We start from the raw sequence: 23,622 nt of genomic DNA on the forward strand, positions 1-23,622 counted from the left end.
ACAGGGTCAGCATGATGGTGGTTCACATTCTTCTCAGCGACTTGAAGGACCTAACCCAGGAGTCTGCTCATCAAGTGTGACAGTTGGGCAGGGTTGCTGATACCTCAGAAACCAGGAATAGGATTCTTTGAAGTGACCCTGACAAAGTGAGGGAGATGAGCCAACACAACAGGGCGATGTTCAGATGGGATGAACCCAAGATAGTGCAAGGACCAAAACTGAGAACTAATATACTAATGTGGTACGTGGAGACGAGAGAGTTGGCCAATGACTGGCTGGATGCAGTTTGGTCAAAAGAGGAAAAAAGAAGTGGGGGGAGGGTGACAGGGTGGGTCACAAGTTGAATGAGCCCATAGTGTAGAAATGGTGTTCTCTCTCCCTCCCTCTTTCTTCTCTCTCTCCCTCCCTCCCTTTCTTCTTTCCAAAACTAATGTGGCTACTAGCATCTAATAACAAAAATATAGCATGGAGTTGCTGGGAAGTAATCTGAGTCCAAGTTTTAGAATTAGAAGTAACCTCAGGGGCATGTAGTCCAACCCACTTATTTTTATAACCGGGGAAATGGGCCCAGAAAAGCCCAACATTTTCTAATGCCCAGTTAGCATTAGAAACAGACCCAGGATGTTGTCCAATCGTATATGACATTTTCTGTAGTCCTTTTCTTTTTATTTTTTTTAAAAGACTTTCTGTATTTATTTGAGAAAGAATGAGAGAGTACAATCGAGGGGAGGGACAGAGGGAAAGGGAGAAGGGGGCTCCCCGCTGAGCTGGGAGCCCAACACGGGGGCTCAGTCCCAGGACCCTGGGATCATAACCTGAGCCAAAGGCACAGGCTTAACCGACTGAGCCACCCAGGTGCCCCAATCCTTTTCTTTTTAGGCCTTTCAAACATTCATGGGTCTACCCTCGGTGAACGCATTTTCAGCATATGTGGAAAACCTGGAGAGGGTCTGGAGCAGAGAAAAAAACAATGTGCCAAAGAACTATGTCTTTTAAAATTATTATAGTTATTATTTAGAAAGGAGGCAGCTAATGAGGTAACATTCAATAATTATGGAGACCTACTGCATGCCAGGTGTGATACGTCATCCTTAAAAATTTACCTCCTAAGTAAAGGCAGAGTTGATGATCTATTCTCCATTTCTTCTGAAAATGACAGAGAGGGAAAGACTGAATAAGACACGAGGAAAGGTTTTGTTACGCACTCAGAGAGTCCTCAGTAACAGGCGCCGACTGAACACCTGGCTACTAAGGGAAGCCCTGGTGTTTATCTTCCTGAAAACAGACCGCCGGATTACATGACAGTTTCGGGCAATTCAGAGTCTTTGTTGTTATGATCCTATGATTGTTCCGTCTCAGATATTACCAAACTGGGCCTCCTCTTCTGGGGTGTGTGTGTGTGTGTCTACACTTCCGAATTAGGAGGCTCTCTATTTGGGGAAGATTTAGACATCGCCTCCCCTCTAAGAACTCAAGGTGCCGTAGCAAACCGAGATCCAACCTGATCTGGGACCCTTCAATGGGAGATTGCAGTCGGTCCTTCACACCTTTGAAAGGCCTAAGTGGAAGAGGTCGCTTGCAAGACAGGCAACGTTTCAATCGAATTGACAGTGGGTCCTGTGGCCAGCTAGCTTGAGTGGTCTCAGCCCCATTACTGCCTAGCAGCCCTGAGCCCCCGCTGAAAAGCCTAGCTCCTTGTTTGAAGAGGGGCGGAGGAGACCCTTGGAATTTATTTCACATTGCGAAAATCATTCGAGCCGAGACTGGGCCCAGCCTGCGTCCCTAGATTTATCTGGTTTCTATAGTAGTCCTCTGGGGAGATAGACACAGCTGTCTTGGGATCTTTTGGTGTGTGTGAAGGGCCAGAGGTTGGTCACTGTGGAAATCTCCATTGGAAGTGAGTTATGATGATCGGGACTGCGGGCCTGGCCCTAGGCTAGTTTATATACTATGAGGGATAGAAGGCAGCCCCTTTGGGGTGCACACTGTCAGGAATACAAAACTGAACTACGATGAAATTAACAAAATGCAGAATCTAGCATGTGACTGCAATTGTACGGTAAAGGTTAAAGGAGCTGGCGACATCACAAGAAAGGCTACAGTGGAATTTGAGTGGGCGGCTGGAAGAGTGGGCATTTCAAATTGGGAGACCAGCCTCAGGCTGAGCATGGTGTAGAGGGTTCAAGTTAAAGGGCGGGAGATCAAGATCAAGATTAAAGGGCAGGTTGTGGAGGTCTTCACGACAGCAGAAGCCTTGGAGCATTAGCGCACATGTGTGATAGGACCACCCTGCCTTGTCTTTTGCTAAACGGTTCGGTTCGAGAAAATAAAACCCCCCTCAGCTCCTCTTTTGTTCCTTCTCTTCTGCAAGGAGAAGGATATTCAGAGTAGAAAGGACAAAGTGAGCACCACAGAGACTCCTAAAGGCAGTCCAGGCCAAGAGAGCCTTCAGCTGCTCTGAGTGACTCCATCTCAGGGTCTGGGTCGATTACAGCCCAGGGGCGTTGCAGGGACTTACGGCTCCAGTTTGAAAACCCCACGGAGAGCTAAGAAGATGCACACTGCAGCGTAGAGATGGGCAAACGTGACTCCACACTCTTAGAAATGGGGAGAGATGACTCCCCCAAGTTACAGATCAATACGTTTAATATTGATTGAGGGCAAGATTCTAGAACAGATGATTAAAAGGATGGCTTGCAGGCACTTAGAAAAGGAAGCGAAGATCTCTCAGCCCCTGCATGGGGTCGGGACAAACAATACCCCCCCCAGCTCATTTCCTTTGCTAAGGTGCCTGCGCGGGCAGATGGGGAGAATGCTACACCTACAACTATCTGGAGTTCAACAAAATGTCCTCTCATGCTACTCTTGGGGCAACATGGAGAAATGGGGGCTGGGTAAAGATAAACGTAGGCAGGTCATTAGCCCGTTGAACGACGACACACGGCAGGGTTCTGTTTTCATGTTACCAGACCAAACTCGAAAATTACATACAGCTGGGAGAGAGAGCCAAAAAGTGAGATGACAGAATCCGGATTCGGAGAGATGTCAAGAGACTGGTGTGACAGACTCACTATAGGAACATGGAAGTTCACAGGGACAAAGATAAGGTCACTTATTTGAAGTCCCACATTTAACATTGCAAATGCAGGATGTGAGAGATGTGGCTTAAAGGGTTTTAGAGTAAATGAAAGCTCATCGTGAGCTGTGAGTCAAAAGCATGGTTTGGTTGCTACAGAAAGTACTGTGACCTTGGGCTGTATTAATAAGGGTATAATGTCCAGAATGAAGGGGGTGATCATTTTGTACCACTCTGCACTGGTCAGACCACACTTGAGGACCCCTCTGTTCAGTGCAGGCATCACACTCCAAAGGAGATGTCAGTGAAAGTATAAGCAGAGAAAAAGTGGTGAGAACAGCGAGAGAACTGGCAAATCCCGAGAGATGTGTCCACTGTCAGCAAATCATGCCTGGGCTCATGGGGAAGAGGAAGCTGCAGATGTGTTCTGTGTATGACTCCAAAGGCTCTGAGATCTAATGGGTGAAAGTGAGAGGAAAGCAGATTTGGGTTCGACATAAGGAAGATGCTTTTCTTTCTTTCTTTTTCTTTCTTTCTTTTTTTTAAGATTTTATTTATTTATTTGACAGAGATAGAGACAGCCAGCAAGAGAGGCACAAGCAGGGGGAGTGGGAGAGGAAGAAGCAGGCTCCCAGCGAAGAAGCCTGATGTGGGGCTCGATCCCATAACGGCAGGATCATGCCCTGAGCCGAAGGCAGATGCTTAACCGCTGTGCCACCCAGGCGCCCCCTTTCTTTCTTTTATAATGAAAAAATGACAATGAAAGTTTCAGCTAGCCTCTTGAAGTCCTTGTAGAATTTTTTATTTTTCATTATTATTTGACAGAGAGAGAGAGAGAGAGAGCACAAGCAGGGGGAGCAGCAGGCAGAGGGAGAGGGAGAAGCAGGCTCCCCGCTGAGCAGGGAGCCCGAGGCAGACTCCATCCCAGGTTCCTGAGATCCTGAGATCATGACCTAAGCCGAAGGCAGACGCTTAACCGACTGAGCCACCCGGGCGCCCCCTTGTAGAATTTATTACCAACAGTTTTAAAAACAGAGGAGAAAAAGCATCCTAAGATCGGCATCCTACTCTAACTACATTGCTGTTTTTATTTTTTTATTTTTTATTTTTTTATTTTTTTTAAAGATTTTATTTATTTATTTGACAGAGATAGAGACAGCCAGCGAGAGAGGGAACACAAGCAGGGGAAGTGGGAGAGGAAGAAGCAGGCTCACAGCAGAAGAGCCTGGATGTGGGGCTCAATCCCATAACGCCGGGATCACGCCCTGAGCCGAAGGCAGACGCTTAACTGCTGTGCCACCCAGGCGCCCCTACATTGCTGTTTTTAATAAGGACTTTTTAATGATTGGTAGTACTCTCTGGAATCAGAATGGGCTGTCCCGAAAGGTAGGCAGCTCCAGAGATAATCAAGTAGCCACTGGACAGCCACTCCATACGGATGAGGCAAAGGCAATGGAAGCATCTGATAAAGGTTCAAACCAGATGACCAGCGTTACTGAGATTTTATGATACTTGAGCTGGTAGGTCTCATGGTAAGGTATTCAGGAAAATATTTCTGGAGCCCAGGTGCTGGGCAGGCTGGAGGAGGAGAGACTAGAAACAGAGATAAGAACAGGTTAAGAGGTACCTACTCTGAAGGCTAAGACTATTTTCACCTCCAGCGCCCACCCCCCAATCTCAAAATTACAGTGTCAAAGGCAGCCTTAATGGTTGCCTAATTCCCCTCGCTTATGATCTGATGCTTGATTTCCTCCCGCAACCTCCTTGCCAAATAGTTATCTTGCCTCTGCTTAAATACCTCCAGTGATGTGAAAATCTTGTTCTTTCAAAGCAGACCATTGCACAATATTTGGGCATCTCAAACCCTTATACAGTTTTTCCTTGGGGTGAGTCAGAATATGTGTTTCCATAACATTCGCCCTTTCGCTCCTAATGGCATCCTCTTACAAAGCAAAACAAGGCGAATCCCTCTTCTATATTACGAACTTTCCAATATTTGAAAACTGCTTCCTGAGCCACCGCCATCATCCTGGGGATCCCTTGTCCAGGTTAAACGGCTCCAGCAGTTCACATGTGGCGATTTTAAATCCTCCCGCCCTCCTGGTGTCCACCTGTCGTGCATGCTGCAGGCTGCTAATGCTCCTGTTCACGTGGAGTGTCCGAGGCCGCAATCTTCCACTGTGGTCTCACGAGCAGCGAAGAAAGTACAACTGTGAGCTCCTGCACCCTGGCCTCCGATGCATGAGCACTTGGGGCAGCTAGTGGCAAAAATAATGAGCTTAACAGGCACCGCAAAGTCCTGAAACCTTTTCACACAGAGGGCTCGTAAGGCATGTCTCTCCTACACTTAAGCATTTGGTTGTGACAAACTAGACTGTGAAACCTTACATTTCATTTTCCTGGTTCATTATGGCCTCCTGGGATCTTCTGGATTCCAGCTTCATGTCATTTACAAATTTGATCAGCACACCATTGATGTCCCGATCCAAGCTGTTAATTAAATTATCGAACAGACCAGGGACCTCCCTCCAGTCTGACAAAGATCCATGAGTCACCAGCTGTGAATACACCTTACTGTCCTGTCTTCACCCCACATTTTCCACAAGGACATCTCACACCAGGACATTCTCAAACAAAATAAGATCGCATTCTGAAATCCTCTTTGGAAACAAGGGAGTGAGGAGAGAAAGGAGCAGAAACGAAGCAAGAGGAGTCTGACCTTTAGATCTCCTCCTCTTTCCCCAGTTCCCACAAATGAGCCCCATGGCTCCAGTCTCCATGAAGCAATTTCCAGCCAACAGCTCAGCTATAGAAAGTTGAAGACTGAATTTAGGGTCAGAAAACGTGCATTCAGGGACGCCTGGGTGGCTCAGTCGGTTGAGCATCTGCCTTCGGTTCAGGCCATGATCTGGGGGTCCTGGGATGGAGTCCCACATCGGTCTCCCTGCTCAGGGGGCAGCCTGCTTCTTCCTCTGCCTGCAGCTCCCCCTGCTGGTGCACTCTCTCTCTCCCTCTCTCTCTCTCTGACAAATAAATAAAATCTTAAGAAAAAAGAAAACTTGCATTCCGACCCATCTCTGCCTCTACCTAGCTGTATGACCTTGGGAAAGTTGTTTAACTTCCCTGAGTCTGTTTGCTCATCTGTAAAATAAGGATGGTAACACCTACCTCACAGGGCCGTTGTGAGAATTAAATGGGAAAATGGATGTAAATCTGCTTTGTAACTTGTAAGCACCATACGAATGTAAGACACTATTTATTATTATTATTATTATTTATTGAGTGCCTACCGTGTTTGTCAGTACAGGGTTTAAAAAAAAAAGACAAGATACAGTCCTTACCCTGGGGGAGCTCACGATTTTGTAGGGGAGACATGTTCACAGATATCTATAATATAAAGTAGAAGAATAGGGCAAATGCCACAAGTTGTTACGGCGGCTTAGCAGAGCGGGAGGTCCCTTCAGACTGGAAGAAATCAAGGAAGGCTTCTTGGAGGTCTCTGCACCTCAACAAGTGGGATGGATCCGACAAACAGGAATGGCTGAGAGAGGACAGCATTTTAGGTGGAGGGGCCTAGAAGTGGGAATTGATGGGGTGTGTTTGAGGTGCTGGAAGCAGTCCTGTTTGCCTGTAAGAGGCGATGAGGCTGGTCTGGTGGGTAACATGGCAACTTCGATAGACATGGTCACTCCCAAGGGCCCCACGACAGAGCATGTAGCCCTTCTGCGGGGGGACCAGCATTTGAGCAGAGCCTTCTAGATCTAATGTGTTACTCTTCAGCTAACTTCGTTGGAGGAAAACAACTCCTGTGCAGAAGGGTGGAGGCATCTGGAAAGATTCCAGGAAAATCACCTTTTTCCTTATCTGCTGCTGAGACAGGGTTCCAGGAAGGGCAGAGACCAAGGCCACATCTAAATCCTAGGAATCTTTACCTGGAAGTGGCTCTAGCTTAAGGACTCGAGCGTTTTCACTGAAGCATAGCTAGCCACCATATCCGAAAGGCTGCTGCTTCTTCAATTCCATGTGGGGAGCAGGGCAGGAGAGGAAAATAGTTCAAGGGCTCTCAAGGTCCATTTCCTGACGGTGTCTTCAGAGTTATGGTTATAATTTGGTGCCACCTGGTGTCAGAGACAGAATATAGCACACTGCTGTAGCAGCTTCCTTCCTAAGTTTAGAGCACTGTACTGCCACTTGGCACCTAGGGCTAGGGCTAGGGCTAGCTTCCTTCCCGTTGCATAGAACCAGCCATTGGGGGCACTCGGGGGTCTGGGTAAGGGAAAAGAAGAGGGAGAAAGGGAAAGTGCTTCTCCAGGCCTCATGGCCGTCCTTTCCTCTGCTACCAAATTTGCTCTTGTCCTCAAAGTAGCCCTGGGAATGTGTATTTTGCCATATCCCCACTCCCTCCACCCACTGCCCACTCACACACACACTCATGGTGGCTTGAACATCCGTAACTCTTCTGAAGCTCTCTTTCAGCTCTTTCAGACCTGACCGCGAGAAATTGTTGTGTGTCCTTAGGGTGGCCAAGGGAGTCACAGTAAAACGGTCGGGTTCCTCCATACGCTCAGGTTTGCCTGTTGTTCCCCACCCCCAGCTCAGGTTAGCCTGTTGTTCCCGCCCCGCCCCCCGCCCAGAGGGCTCTGCTGTTCTGGAATGACTGAGCCGAAGCTCCTCCAAAAGAAATCCACTCCCTGAGGCTACACTTAGGCTTCCTACAGCCCTTCTGAAAGGGGAGGGGAGGGAGAATCAGGGCCTCAGATAACAGAATAGATGGTGGCCCCTTTCCCCCTCAAACCCCATTCTTGAATAGAGTCAAAGCCATCAATAAAACTGAAACCGGATTGGTTTGATGATGCCTCACAATGTGGCGACAGCAGAGGGTAGACCTAGGGGGCGGCTTCAGTTGGGATGGCCAGAGCTGGGCAAGGACAAGAGGGAGCTAATGAAAAAGCCAATCCATTCTCAGGTGCCCCTGTAGTCTGATTTTCTGTTGTGTGCTACCCTCCCGGAGCATTGCCTTTTCAGGCTCCTCTGAGTTGCTGATGAACCCCTGGGCCAGCTCTCAGTTTGGAGTTTGGATTGTGGGTGGGAGTGTGAAGGATCGTGGGCCTCAGCGCAAAGGGAAGGAATCAGACTGGAATGATCCCATTCTTGGGTCACTACTTTTATATGCCCCAGCTCTTCCCGGGTCTCTACAATACAGGGTGACAGCAGTGGCGGCCCCCTATCTGGACAGGCCCAGAAGTTAACAAATCCCTTTTTGTCCTGTCGTGTAGGTGCAACAGGGTTGCAATCTTTACAAAGTAACAGCCGCTCGGAGACTAAGGGAGAAGAAATACGAACAAAAGAACACACAAAGGGGCGCCTGGGTGCCAAAGGGGCGCCTGGGTGGCAGAGCGGTTAAGCGTCTGCCTTCGGCTCAGGGCGTGATCCCGGCGTTATGGGATCGAGCCCCACGTCAGGCTCCTCCGCTATGAGCCTGCTTCTTCCTCTCCCACTTCCCCGGCTTGTGTTCCCTCTCTCGCTGGCTGTCTTTCTCTGTCAAATAAATAAATAAAATCTTTAAAAAAAAAAAAAAAGAACACACAAAGAGATGAGTTTATGGGTTAGCTCGCGTTTCCTACCCTCTCCTGAATCGACTAAAGCCAAACTGTAGGTGAACTTCTCTGGTGCAATGTACAAGGCAACCTTTCAAAAACCAGGTGAGAAGTCAGAGCTTAGCCCACGCTGCTCAGCCTTTAACCCAACATAGATCCGGTGAGATTGGCCGTCCCATGGGACAGCATAGGTGCTGCCTTCCGGTTCTGCAGTTACCCCGGCCCCCTGGGCTCCCCCACACACACTTCCTGCTCCTAGAGAGAGGAGAGCCCCAGGGAAACTCCACCCCTCCCCATCTTATTTTGATGTTCTATTTTAGGATTTGTGTTCCGACCAACACAAGTGTGCCTCAGAGTCTCCGAGGGGGAAAAATCTGCATTTGCGACTGCTTCGTAAAATCTGGGTCCTCCGGGGGCGAGCCTGTTCTTCTCAGCTGGTGTTCCCTTTAGTCCCCTAAGGTGGCCATGTGACCTTGATGGCAAACGCCATCTTTCCTAGAAGCCGGCCTGGACCGCAGCCGACTCCTCTAACGGCCGCCGGCGCTCGGTCTTTTCCGATTTCGAGGCCGTTCGACCGCCCACCGAGACCCGTTTTCCGGTCGGGGAGGCCCCCGCAGGCTCGCAGCGCATTTGCGGAGCGGATGTGATTGACACCGCGCGCGTCTAATGAACGCGCGGCTCCTGCCGGGGGCCGATGACGAGTTCCGCTCTCTCGCCCAGCTTCTTTTTGATGACTCATCCCTCAAATTCTTCGCTCCGTCGCCTTCCCGCTCCCCGCCCCGCCCGTCCTTTCTGCCTTGGCTCCTGCTGGGCCCCCACCCCTGGGGGAATGGTTTGGGCGAATCCTGGCGGGGCTCGTTTCTGCAGTGCACCTTAAAACATATAGAAGCCCTAAACGACTGCCGTGCAGGAGGAGAGAGGAGGCTCACTTCCTTATAAGGAGCTTAACCCGTCACTATTCTTGCAGCTTTTTCTTGCGCATGATGGGGGTGGGTGAGGGAGAGACGTCAGCAGGGCTTCGGCCTCTGTTTCCATTCCATTTCCAAGCGGCAGGCAGCTCTTGAGTTCTTAGCAAAGGTCAAGCTGCCCGGCTCCAAGAGCCGGCCTCGCTGAGGGAACAGTCCAGGGAGGCACAATTAGGGTGGGGAGCTTTCAGGCATTTCTGGGGGGGTCTTGGGCGTCTGCACTGGGCACCTGTGACAACTTTGCTGGGGATTGCAGCCCTAAAGAGGAGACAGACCAGGAGCCGTTAATGAGTGGGGAGAGGGAAGGGGGGAGCTGAGACTGAACTAAGGAGCTGTCCTGGACCCAGTGCACTTAAACAGGTGAATGAATGGACTTTCACCTGGGCAAGGGGCCCTAGCCATGTCGTGCCCGTGCCCGTCTTCACAGCGTGCTTTCCCGGATAAGGTCAAATGAAGCCAGTAGATCTCTAGCAGGAAGTTGGCATGGAGCTGGCTAAATGTGTCCCCTTTGGGTGCTTGTAGGCTCAATTGCTCTTTCACGCTCCCACGATCATCACCACTTCTCCGCTGTGTCTCTTATGCCACAGGGAGAGCCTGTGATTGAAAGCCTCCAGTTCCGCCTGGGTTTCACACCGCCTTGCACAGGGCTTTGTGCACAGTGGGTGCACAACTAATTCCCCGGAGCCTGAGTCTCATACCAAAGGCTAGACACTCAGGGACCACCCAGTCTGCAAAGTGCTCTGAGACTCGGCCTTCTATTCCGGAGGGAGCTTTTGCGCTTTGGTATTGTGTCTTTAGGAGAAAAGAGGACTTTGCTGCTTGGGGAAACAAAGAAGGTGCTGCGAAATACGTGGTCACCTTCCTTTTCTAGTCCCTCCTAGCCAGCCCCACTGCTCTCCCTTTGGAGGCCCCTTGGCTAAGTCCCATCCACAGCTCACTTGCATTGTCCAGACTTGCCCCTCTGGCCTCTGAGAGGAATGTAGCCAATGAACAGGAAAGAGGCTGCATGCTTTCTGCCCCTGCTGGGGTGAAAAGTAAGTGGATACACAAATCCCATCCCCTCCCCAGCTTCTGCTTCCACCTTCTCTCCTTCATCATGAAACACTTCTGAATCATTTCCCTGCGCAAGGCTCTGGCTGTCCTCATTCGTTTCTACGCAGTCCTTGCGTGACAATCAGGCAACAAGGGCTGCCTGGCACCGAGAATGCAGAAAGCACGTACACGTGGGGGAGGAAGGAGACGTGGGCTAAGATGTAGTCTAACGTATATCCAGAGATGTTCACACTCGTGATGTACCTGGGGTCAGTGCAATCAGGGGTGAAGGCATCAGGATAAATGCATGTAATTGTAGTGAAAAGTGGGAGTGGGCAATTGTGAGAGTTTTAGAGCGAGGCAGGTGGGGACGAACAAAGCTGTTGGCCTCTCAACTGCAAAGGGTTCCTGGAGCAGGGGGGACTTCAGAAATAGCTGAGTGCCAGAACCAAATGGCCATAATGTATTTACATCGTGAGGTGGGAGTGGAATTAGCAGACTTTGACCAGGAAACCTTGAATAGCCAGTGAGTGTTATTCTTCCTTCTCCTTCCCTCTCCACACACGTTGGTTGAGTGCCAACTCTGTCCCAGATACTGGAAACTTACAAACAATAATGATAGCAAATGGTCATTGAGTATTTACCATGTGCCAGGTGCTGTGTTAAGCACATCATCTTATTTAAATCTCACACTGACCTGGGCTGCCTGGGGGGGGGGGTGCAATCAGTTAAAGGGTCTGACTCTTGATTTTGGCTCGGGCTGTGATCTCACAATCGGTTGGTCGTGGGTTCAAGCCCCATGGCGCTCTCTCTGCATGGTGGCTGCTTCAGATTCTCTCTCCCTCCCTTAACCCCCCCCCGCAAATAAATAAAATCTTAAAAAAAAATCTCACATTGACCTTATGATGTAGCTATCATTATCATGCCCATTTTGCAGGTGAGCCAACTGTGGTTCAAGGAGACGAAGTGACTTGCCCTGAGATTACACAACTGGCTATGAGTGGAAGAGGTGAGATTTGAATCGAGGCAGTTAGAGTCTGGAGCCCATGAATTTAATCAGCCTGCTCTACCTAATCTTCTGGTTGGACAGTGATAAAAATGGGACTCCATTTTTATGCAGAGGAAGAGAGAACAGAGATGGCCAAAGCTTTGAGGGCAGATCGGGGAGAAAGCAGAAGATCCCCGGAGCAGCAGCAGAGCCCCCAGCCAGCTGTTCAGACAGGCAGGTAGAGCAAGCATCTGGAAGGCAGCAGACACTAGAAGGAAGCCCAGGCAGGCAGGTGGTTGGCAGCCAGTGACGGAGGCTCTGCCGTGGGGCCTGGCCTTTCGGAGCAGGCTGCCTGATGTCAGAAGGTTTGGCAAGAGCTGGAGAAAGCACGAGTCCTGTGAAGACTAAGGTGTCACATGGGGCACCAAGGCAGGAATGAGAAGCTGGAAGCACCAGAGTAGGGCTTTAAAGTTGGGGCTTTTACACAACAAACCAGGAAACGGTCTAGTTCTTAGGGCTAGGAATCAACTCCATTCATTCACCTTCCCATCCATTCTTTCAACGTTTTTGGCGTTCCCACTGTGTTGCAAGTGCTGTGCAAGTCTCCGGGGGTAAGACACAATATAGTGAGGGGGCCAGACCTTTAAAACAGTTGGTGACAACACTGTGTGATTAGTTCTATATTAGAGGCACAAAGAGACTGTGCGTGTGGTGGGGGGAGGAGACTGACTTTTCTTGGGAGAATTCACCAAGAATATTAAGTCTGAGCTGGATCTTTTTTTTTCCAGTTTTTATTTATTATTTATTTGACAGAGAGAGAGAGAGAGAGAGAGAGCGAGCGTGCACAAGCAGGGGGAGCGGCAGGCAGAGGGAGAAGCAGGCTCCCCACTGAGCAGGGAGCCTGACAAGGGGCTCGATCCCAGGTCTCCGGGATCATGACCTGAGCCGAAGGCAGACGCTTAACTAACTGAGCCACCCAGCACCCTTCTGAGCTGGATCTTTAAAGAAGAGAAGAAGTGTCCCAGGCTCTGGATGGTGGAGAGGATTTCAGACAGAAGGAATAACAGACCAAAACATAAAGTTGTGAAAAAGTAGGCCACACTGGGGGAACAATAAGCAATTCAGACTGGACCATGGGCTATATTGTAGGGAGAGGTGGGAATATGAGTCTGAAGAAGACTGGTGGCCACATTATGCAGGCTTTTTGGGTGCTGCTGAAGATCCCAGAATTTCTCCCCCAGGTAGAGGAGAGCCACCTGCAGTCTTTATGATGGCAAGTGACTGGATTGCACTGGGGTGTTTTAGGAAGATTACATGGGAATTAGTGTCCAGATGCACTGGGGGTAAGCAGATCTCTCAAGAGGTTATTGCAGCTGTGAAGGCGAGAGATGATGGGAGTGTGAACTAAGATATTGACAGAGAGGATTAAGTGCCAGAAAACATTCCTGAGGGTGAGTTGACAAGACTCAGTGATTGATATGCTGAGCGATGGGGGAGAAAGGAGCCATGGACAACTCCAGAGATTTCTTATTTGACAACTGGGTCTATGGTGACATCATTCACAAAGAGATTGGGAATTTAGGATGAGAAGCGGATTTTATGGGAGGAGACGGAGCTCAGACTGGGACAAACCGAGTTGGAAGTGCCCAGTGGTGTTCTGGTAAATGTTTAACCACTGGGTCTAGGTGGTGAAGGGAGACTTGACTTGCTGATCCCTGCAATATAAATATGCCCACCCTGGCCAGTTTTCAGGTTTACCAATGTGATGGCCACCCACTCACAAAATTCCTGAAAATTTAACAGTCTCAAAGACCCATGGAAAGTACTGTCCCAGGTAGTCAGTTCGCCTAGTCCCATGGAATTCATTCCTGATCTGCTTGATCTCAGGTTGGCAGTTCCATGAACCCATTCACTTCTCCACTGGAGTCCTGAAAATATTTATTTATTTTTTTAAAGTAATCTTTGTACCCAACGTGGGACTGAGTGAACTGATGAAGGATAATTATGGTTTTCGCTTGGAATATTGCTCCTGGATTTAAGGAACACTTTTTTCTTCTTAGTTATCTGTACTCCTAACAACTGGTAGATTATTCTTTTATAAACAGAAGTGTAACATTTATCTTTTCTCCCTAACTAATCTCTCCAGAATTTGAAAGCTCTGAGTAATTTTATTTCCATGGCAATATAATTATTTGCATATGTTCAATAAGAATCTGTCCTCTTCCTAACAGGACATAATTGGAAACATTGCCAATGTGACCAAAACTTTGATCGGAATGTCATATTTGAGAATGATGTGCACAGAATCAGATATGACCAGTTTTAAGGAACTAAGGTTGACTTTATGGAACCAATGCTTGCAAAGCCCTCTTGAGAAAACTTCCTGGTACCTGGCTTACAGGGTTCCCAGCCTTACAGGTGAATAAGGAGGGTCGCTTCCAGGCAGGCCCAGGAATCTTAGGCTGTTTGGGGGGATCTCAAAGGAATTCACCCAAATCTGTAGGTATTGAGGGTGAAATCTGGTGGCAAGTTCTTGGCTTGACTCCAGGAGTATTTAAAGGTCTAATGTGAGATTCCTTATGAGAAGTTCCAGCAGGGGCAGCTGGGTGGCTCAGTTGCTTAAGCATCCAACTCTGGATTTTGTCTCAGGTTGTGAGATTGAGCCCCGAGTTGGGCTCTCCCCTGGGCATGGAGCCTGCTTAAGATTCTCTCTCCCCCTCTCCCTCAGCCACCCCCCCCCGCCCGCCTCAAAAAGTAAGTGCCAGCAAAGCAAACTTAAAAAGTCCTATGTGGTCACTTACCATTCTTGCCACATAAATGTTAATAATCAGGCCAAATCTAATGAGATCAGACTTATTTTATAAGCAAGAATCAAAAAGGTAAGGGTGACTATAAAGAGAAATTTTATGTCTCAATCAAAAACCATAGTTTGCCTTTGTGGCTTATTAGATTCTACTCCCATTCATTGTCTTTGAGCTGTTTTTCAACTCTTGGTAAACTCAGTTTACTTACTACTTTGTTATCTATCTGTAAATTGCACTGGATCTTGTCATCCTACACATTATGTCAGTCCTTACCAATTCTTAATTCTTTTCACTTCCTTCAATATCTGGCTACAACTCTTCAACTTGGCATTTCCAATTTTTCTCCCACTCTCCTAACTTGGTACTGTGGAGAACTAAGACCTGACCGCCCAGAACATTATGGGACTCCAGGTTGTCTCGTAGCTGACCTTTCCCCCAGAATCTGAAGAAGCCCTATAAGCTGAAGCTGGACAACTTGATATGAACTTCAAAGGAGTCCTCACCACGGCAGATCACATATGGGCAACCCATGCCTGCTGTTGTGTGGGCCATGGGGGACGCTCACTGGGAGATCTGCATCTTCCATGCTCTCCTCCAGGAAATAACCATGCAAACTGCAAATCAGGCAATCTGTCAGATTGCCAGGATTGTCCTCTTCCGCCATCGAAAGATGCTCTGAGCCCAGTGTATAGAAATTTTCTGACTAGCTGCCCTCCAGGCTCAGGAACTAGACCTATAACCTTCTCTAATCGTTAATCTTTGTTTTTCTTTTGTTTTCATAGAAATTCCCCTTTATTTTTTTTAAGATTTTATTTATTTATTCATGAAAGACAGAGAGTGAGAGAGAGAGGAGAGAGAGGCAGAAGGAGAAGAGGGCTCCCAGCAGAGCAGGGAGTCCGATGCGGGACTCGATCCCAGGGCCCTGGGATCATGACCCAAGCTGAAGGCAGGCGCTTAACCGACTGAGCCACCCAGGCATCCCAGAAATTCCCATTATTGAATGCCTTATGGCTCACACCATCCAACAAATATCTTCTACTACCAAATCTCAACAACTGGTCCTAAATGAACAAAAGGGTGATCAGATGATAAATGGACTTCAATTGTTTAGAGGGAAGAAGAAGGTCTCTTCTTTCTTTAAACAGGAGGAGAGATTGACAAAGACTCTCCCCTTGACCACATTTTAAGCTTCTGTGAGTCCTCTTTGCAGTAGGCCTCAACTGTAGCCCTCATTCTGTCTTTGGCCTGCCCAGCCCAGTCTTGGCAAGGACTCCTGCTAAACTATCCTCCCACTGTTGGTATCTGATCAAGTTCTTCAGTCCCCACATTTGATGTCTAAGTCTTTGGCTTGCCTCTAGCAAGACTGTTACGTCAGTTTAGCAAGAATCCTCCATCCTTGACATCTCCTCTTGGTAATTTTCCATCCACTGACCCCCTCTTTCTTCTCACTGGCTATAAATCCCACTTGTCTTTTTTTGTATTCAGAGTTAAGCCTGATCTCTCTCCCCTATCTTGAAAACGTCTTCCTTATCATTATGTGAGGCAAAATTTGATAAAACTTCAAGGAGAAACAGATGAAGCCACTATTACAGCTGGAGACTTCAACACCCCTCTGTCAGAAATGGACGATCCAGTAGGCAGAAAATCAGTAGGAACATAGCTGAACTCACCGGCACCATCAATCAACTGGATACAATCGACATCCATAGACTACTTGTCCAACAACAGCGGAACACGTATTCTTCTTCAGCTCATATAGAACATTCACAAGGAAAGATCACGTTCTGGGCCAAAAAACCCCCACATTTTAACAAATTCAAAAAAAAATAGAAATCATACAATGTCTGCCCTCAGACCACAGAATTAAAATAGAAATCGATAACAGAAAAATAACCGAAAAATCACAAAATACTTGGAGATTAAGCAACACAGTCAAAGAAGAAACTTCAAGAGAAATTTTTGAATATTTTGAACTAAAAGAAAACTAAATATCAAAATTTATCAAAATGTGTGGGATGCAACAAAAGCAGAGAAAAATGTGTAGCATTAAATGCCTGTATTAGAAGAGAATAAAGGTCTAAAATCAATAATCTGAGTTTCCACCTTAGGAAACTAGAAGAAAAGAGCAAATTAAATCCAAAGTAAGCAGAAGAAAAAGAAGAAGAAGAATGAGAGCAGAAATCAAAGAAATTGCAAACAAGAAATCAATGGAGAAAAATCAATGAAGGGGCGCCTGGGTGGCACAGCGGTTAAGCGTCTGCCTTCGGCTCAGGGCGTGATCCCGGCGTTGTGGGTTCGAGCCCCACATCAGGCTCCTCTGCTGGGAGCCTGCTTCTTCCTCTCCCACTCCCCCCTGCTTGTGTTCCCTCTCTCGCTGGCTATCTCTATCTCTATCAAATAAATAAATAAAATCTTTAAAAAAAAAAAAAGAAAAATCAATGAAACAAAAGCTGAGTCTTTGAAAAGATCGATAAAATTGACAAGCCTCTACCCAGGCTAACAGAAAAACAAAACAAAACAGAAAAAGGACAAAAGTTACTAATATCATAAGTTAAAAGAGGGATAATCACTATAGATCCATGAACATTAAGAGGGTAGTAATGGAATACCACAGACAGCTCTATGCCCACTAATTTGATAACCTAGTTGAAATGGACCAATTCCTTGAAGCACTCAAGTAGCTGAAAGAAGAAATAGAAAATCTGAATAGACCTATATCTACTAATGAAGTTGAATCGATAATCTTTCCAAAACAAAAAGCACTGGACCTAGAGGGACTCACTGGTGAACTCTACCAAAAATTTAAAGAAGAAATTATATCAGTTCTCTATAATCTCTTTCAGAGGACAGAAGCAAAAGGAATACTTTCTAACTCATTCTATGAGGCCAGCATTACCCTAATACCCAAACCAGACAAAGACATTACAAGAAAACTACAGACCAATATTTCTCATGAACATAGATCCAAAAATCCTTGACAAAATATTAGCAAATCAACTCCAACAATGTATAAAAAGAATTATATGCTATGACCAAGTGGGGTTTATTCCAGATATGCAAGGCTGGCACAACATCCAAAAATCAGTTAATGTAATCAATCACGTCAATAAGCTAACAAAGAAAAATCACATGATCATATCAATGGATGTAGAAAAACCATTTGATAAAATCCAACACCCATTCATGAAAAAAAAAACTCTCAGTAAACTAGGAATAGAGTGAAATTTCCTCTACTTGGCTAATAATCTCTTAAAAAACAAACAAACAACCAACTACAGCTAACGTCATACTTAATGGCAACAAACTAAAGCTCTCCCATTACGATCAGGAACAAGGCAAAGATATCCCCTTCACACCACTCCTTTCAACATTGTAGGGGAAGATCTAGCTAATGCAAATGAGACAGAAAAGGAAAAAAAAAGTTATACAGATTGAGGAGGAATAAATAAAACTGTCTTTGTTTGTAAATGACATGATTGTCTATATAATCTGAAATAATTGACCAAAAGACTCCTGGAAACAATAACCAATTATAGCAAGGTTGCAGAATATAAGGTTAATACACAAATCACTTTCCTAAATGCCAATAATGAACAAGTGAAATTTGAAATTAAAAACACAATACTAATTTACGTTAGCACTCCCCAAAAATGAAATACTTGGGTATGAATCTACCAAAATTTGTGCAAGATCTATATGAGAATAACAAAACCATAGAAGAATTAGATAGATAGAGAGATACTCCATGTTCATGGACTGGAAGACTCAATATTGTCAAGGTGTCAATTCTTCTGCACTTGACCTAGGGATTCAAAGCAACCCCACTCAAAATCTCTGCAAGTTATTTTGTAGATATCAGCAGACTGATTTTTATGGAGCTTAAATGGAGAGGCAAAAGACTGAGAATAGCTAACACAACACAATACTGAAGGAGAAGAACAAATTTGAAGGACTGACACCACCCAATGTCAAGTCTTACTATAAAGCTGCAGTAATCAAGACTTGGGGCATTGGCAAAAGAACAAAGAGATCGATGGAACAGAGTAGGAAGCCCAGATATAGACCCACATAAAGATAGTCAACTGATCTTTGACACAGGACAAAAGCAAAGATAGTGTTTTCAACAAATGGTGCTGGAAAAAGTGAACATCTATATGAAAGAAAGAGAAAGAAAGGAAGGAAGGAAGGAAGGAAGGAAGGAAGGAAGGAAAGAAAGAAAGAAAGAAAGAAAGAAAGAAAGAAAGAAAGAAAGAATCAATCTAGAAAAAGACCTTACACCCTTCACAAAATTTAACTAGTAATGGATTGTGGAACTGAATGTACAATACCAAACTATCAAACTCCTGGGATATAACACAGGAGAAAACCTAGATAACCTTAGGTAAGGCAATGACTTTTTAGATACAACAGCAAGGGCTCAATCCATGAAAGAAAGAGTCAATAAGCTAAAAATTAAAATTAAAAACTTCTCAGTGAAAGACAGTGCCAAGAAAATCAGAACACAAACCACAGACTGGGAGAAAATATTTGCAAAAGACACATCTGATCAAGAACTATTATCCAAAGTATACAAAGAACTCTTAAAACTCAATAATTAGAAAATAGACAACCTGATTTAAAAATGGGCCAAAGGCCTTAACAGACACCTCATCAAAGAAGATTTACAAATGGCAAATAAGCCCATGAAAATACACTCCACATCATGTACCATCAGGCAAATGCGAATTAAAACAGCAATGAGATACCACCACACACTTATTAGAACGCCCCAAATCCAGAGCACTGACAACACCAAATGGTGGGGAGAATATGGAGCAACAGGAACTGTCTTTCATTGCTGGCAGGCATGAAAAATGAAAGACACTTTGGAAGACAGTCTGGTGATTATTTGTAAAACTAAACATATTCTTGCTGTATGAACCAGAAATTGCACTCCTTTCAACCTAAAGGAGTTGAGTACTTACGTCCACTAAAAAACCTGCACAAATATGTTTACAGCAGCTTATTCATAGTTGCCAAAACTTGGAAGCAACCAAGATGTCCTTCAGTAGGTGAATGGATAAGCTGTGGTACATCCAAATAATGGAATAGTATTCATTGCTAAAAAGAAATGATGGGTGCCTGGGTGGCTCAGTTGGTTAGGTGTTTGCCTTCAGCTCAGGTCATGATCCCAGGATCCTGGGATCCAGCCCAAGTCGGGGTCCCCACTCAGTGCAGAGCCTACTTCTCCCTTTCCCTCTGCTGCTCCCCCTGCTTGTGTGCTCTCTCTCTCCTGTCAAATAAATAAATAAAACCTTTAAAAAAATAAACAAACAAAAAGAAATGAGCTATCAAGAAGAGACATGGAGGAAACTTATATGCTTATTACTCAGTGAGACAAGCCAATCTGAAAAGGCTACCTACTGTATGATTCAGACTATATAACATTCCGAAGAGGCAAAACTGTGGAGACAGTAAAAAGATCAGTGTTTGCCAGGAGTTGGGGTTTGGGGCAGGGATGAATAGGTAGAATACAGAGGATCTGGAGGACAGTGAAAATACTCAGTATGATACTATAATGGCAGATATGTGTCATTATACGTTTGTCTAAACCCATAGAATGTACAACGTCAAGAGTGAATCCTGGGGCGCCTGGGTGGCACAGCGGTTAAGCATCTGCCTTCAGCTCAGGGCGTGATCCCGGCGTTATGGGATCGAGCCCCACATCAGGCTCTTCCGCTATGAGCCTGCTTCTTCCTCTCCCACTCCCCCTGCTTGTGTTGCCTCTCTCGCTGGCTCTATCTCTGTCGAATAAATAAATAAAATCTTAAAAAAAAAGAGTTAATCCTAAGGTAAACGAGATTTTGGGTGATTATGATGTGCGATGCATGATCATCAATTATAACAAATGTACCACCCTGGTGGGGGGTATCGATAATGGAGTAGGGCAGGGGTGTATGGGAAATCTCTCTACCTTCCTCTCAATTTGACTGTGAACCTAAAAATTCTCTAAAAGAAATTAAGTCTTTATATTTTTTTTAAGATTTATTTATTTGACAGAGAGAGACAGCCAGTAAGAGAGGGAACACAAGCAGGGGGCATGGGAGAGGAAGAAGCAGGCTCCCAGCGGAGGAGCCCGATGTGGGACTCGATCCCGAAACGCCAGGATCACGCCCTGAGCCGAAGGCAGACGCTTAATGACTGCGCCACCCAGGCGCCCCAGAAATTAAGTCTTTAAAACAAAATTACCAATCTGCTGCCAGTACAAGCTGACTCCAGCATACCAAGAGAAGCGCCTGAGGAACATCCACGAGGTGTCTAGAAGGCCACTGGGCACACAGGTCTAGAGCTATCAAGGTCGGGGCTGCTCTGCTCTTGTCTCAGTCCTTGCCCCGACACAGCCTCTCGGATGGGCCTGCCCACATACCTGCCCTCTCAGAATAGGCCCCCTCAGCCCTCCGCTAGAGACCAGCAAGTCAGGAGCAGGAATCCACCCTCCACAAACCCACTAGACTGTACCGTAATCTTCTCTGCCAGCCAGCGCAAGTGTCTTTCTGGACTCTCCAAGGACACACTTTAGCCCAGTTCTCACATGAGTGGCAATATTTCCCAAACTTTAGTCATCCAAGAATGACCTTCACAATTTTCCCTGGATTCATGTGACCACTTGTACTATTATTTAATCAACACTTTTCTTTAAATTGCCTTTCAATCAATTGCTCCTGCCTTTTGCCCTTTTGCTTCCTCCCAAGAAACAATAATTTAACTCACCCCGCCCCCCCAAAAAAAACCTACGAGGAAGCTGTCATGCTGGAGACCAACATACTTTCTCTCAAGAAATTCTACATAATCAGGTCGTGACAGATAGCTCATGAGTTGAGTCCTTGATGAGTCCTGGAAATGCAGTTAGGACTCACGTTGTTGAAAAATCCATAAATTGGAGCCCCAGTTGGTGTCATGAGAGTCCCATGGAGCTGGAGATCAACTAGGAGAAAACATGAGATCCACATTTGCTATGTACCTCACTATAGGGCACATGTTTTTTCTTTTGTTTTGTTTTTTAATTTTTTACGTAATCTATACACCTGACGTGGGGTTCAAACTCACAACCCTGAGATCAAGCATCAGGTGCTCCGTGGACTGAGCCCGCCAGGTGCCCAGAGGGTACATGTTTATTAATGGAGAATTGTTGGGGGGAGCAGAGGTGGGATCTGGACTGTTTAACTTTTTTTTTCTCTCTCTATATAAATCTTTAGGTGAATTCATTCACCTTAGTTTAATGTGTTTATGATGGACACCCTTATATCCACAAATGGTCACTGTCTGGGAGCACAGAGGAGGGAACATAATTTCTGTCCGAAGAAAGGGTTGGAAATCTGAGAAGTCTTGACAGAGGGAATGACATTAGAGCCGGAATTTGAAAGACTCGTGGAAGTTCTGGTGAAGGGTGGGGAGGGCATTCCAGGTGCAGGGACACATAAGCGAAGGCTTGCAGATATAAATGTTTCTGTCATGCTTGTTGATGCCTAGGGGTTCAGCGCAGATAAAGTGCAGGGCTGGACTGTGAAGGGGATCTTTTGGCCATACTCACAAGTTTGGACTTTAATATACATAAGGGGAGTCTTCTGAATTTCTTAAAGCTAGTCACATGCCCAGAATCGGAAGGGGAAAACTGCAAGTGGGGAGACCAGCTGAGAAAGTTCCATAATTGTCTGAGCATAAGGGGATGAGAACCCGTTCTAAAAGAGAAGCAAGATGTTGGAGGAGAATGAGGCAGAAACAGGGAAGTAAGGCCATTGAGCTAATTTAGGAAATAAAGACGATGACTTGACTTTAGACTGATCATAGTGAAATTGTTAAGTTCTTGAGCTCCTGGAATCAGGAAGAATCCTGGCTCTGTAACATCCCAGTTGTGTGACCTTGGACACATTATTTAACATCTCCGTGCCTCAGCTTCTTCAACTGCAAAATGGGGCTAAGAAAATACCTACCATCTAGGATTAAACGGAGGAAGTACTCAATAAACGTTAGCTATCATTTTTACTATTATTATTTTTACAGCAAGCTAAATTTCAGTAGGCGGTTGGAAATGTGAATCAAAGTGCAAAAGGAAAATTAAACCATAGGTTTCTAACTCACCTTGTAGAGATAACAGTCGATCTCAGAGAGTGACTGAGCCTCTGTGAAGGGCAGAGAATGGAATTTTGCAGAATGTTCACATATAGAAGTGGTAAAAGAAAGGGTCCAGAAATTGAGAGGCATGAGAGGGAGGGAGAGGTCCTTACCGTGGAGAGGATCTGCGAATCGCCAAGCACAGCAGCTTCCCCTAAGTCCTCAGTCCCTGACACATCCGCAGCGTCGGATGCAAGTGACCTCTTAAAGCCTTCTTTTGGAAGCTCTCCTTGTTCAGTTTTCATGGCATTCTGTTCTCTTCTACCTTCTGTGATTATGCATAGGATGTCTCAGCTGAAAGCCCTGGAGCTTACCAGCTCCAGCCCCTTCATTTTACAACGGAAGAGACTAAAGACCCAGAAAATGGAAGTAGCTTATTCGAGGTTCACACTCAATTGTTCCTTCCTTGTCTGGTTTTTTCCCCATTTTCTCACTTCCCACAGTTCTTTGCTCTTTGCTCTCCTATACTTTCTTTAAACTCATCTGTTTCCATAGCTTTCAGGATTGCTTTCAGATCTTTGGTTTCCAAACTAAAATCTCCTACCTTGCCTCTCTCCAGAGCTGCTCTCCCACCTTCCAACAGCTAGCTGGATGTTCCCTTAACACTGCACACTCAGCATATCTGAGGCATAATCGTTCCCCACAAGGCTAGCTTCCTTCTTTGACTCTACCATCCTATTAATGGCATCTCCATTCTCCTAGCCAGCTAATCCCTTATCAAATCTTATCAGTTAGTCCTATACAAACGCAGTGGTATTTATAGGTATATAAATGTCCATGTAGTGCAGTGGTTAAGCACACTGCCATTAGGGACAAAACCGCCTGGGACATGGGGTGCCTGGGTGGCTCAGTTGGTTAAGTGTCAGGTCATGATCCCAGGGTCCTGGGATCAAGCCCTGCGTCGGGCTCCCCACTCCTCGGAAAGCCTGCTTCTCCCTCTCCCTCTGCCTGCCACTCCCCCTGCTTGTGCTCTCTCTGTGTGTCCAATAAATAAATAAAATCTTTTTTA

This window comes from Ailuropoda melanoleuca, chromosome X, assembly GCF_002007445.2.
Source record: "Ailuropoda melanoleuca isolate Jingjing chromosome X, ASM200744v2, whole genome shotgun sequence".
In the NCBI taxonomy this organism is placed as follows: domain Eukaryota; kingdom Metazoa; phylum Chordata; class Mammalia; order Carnivora; family Ursidae; genus Ailuropoda; species Ailuropoda melanoleuca.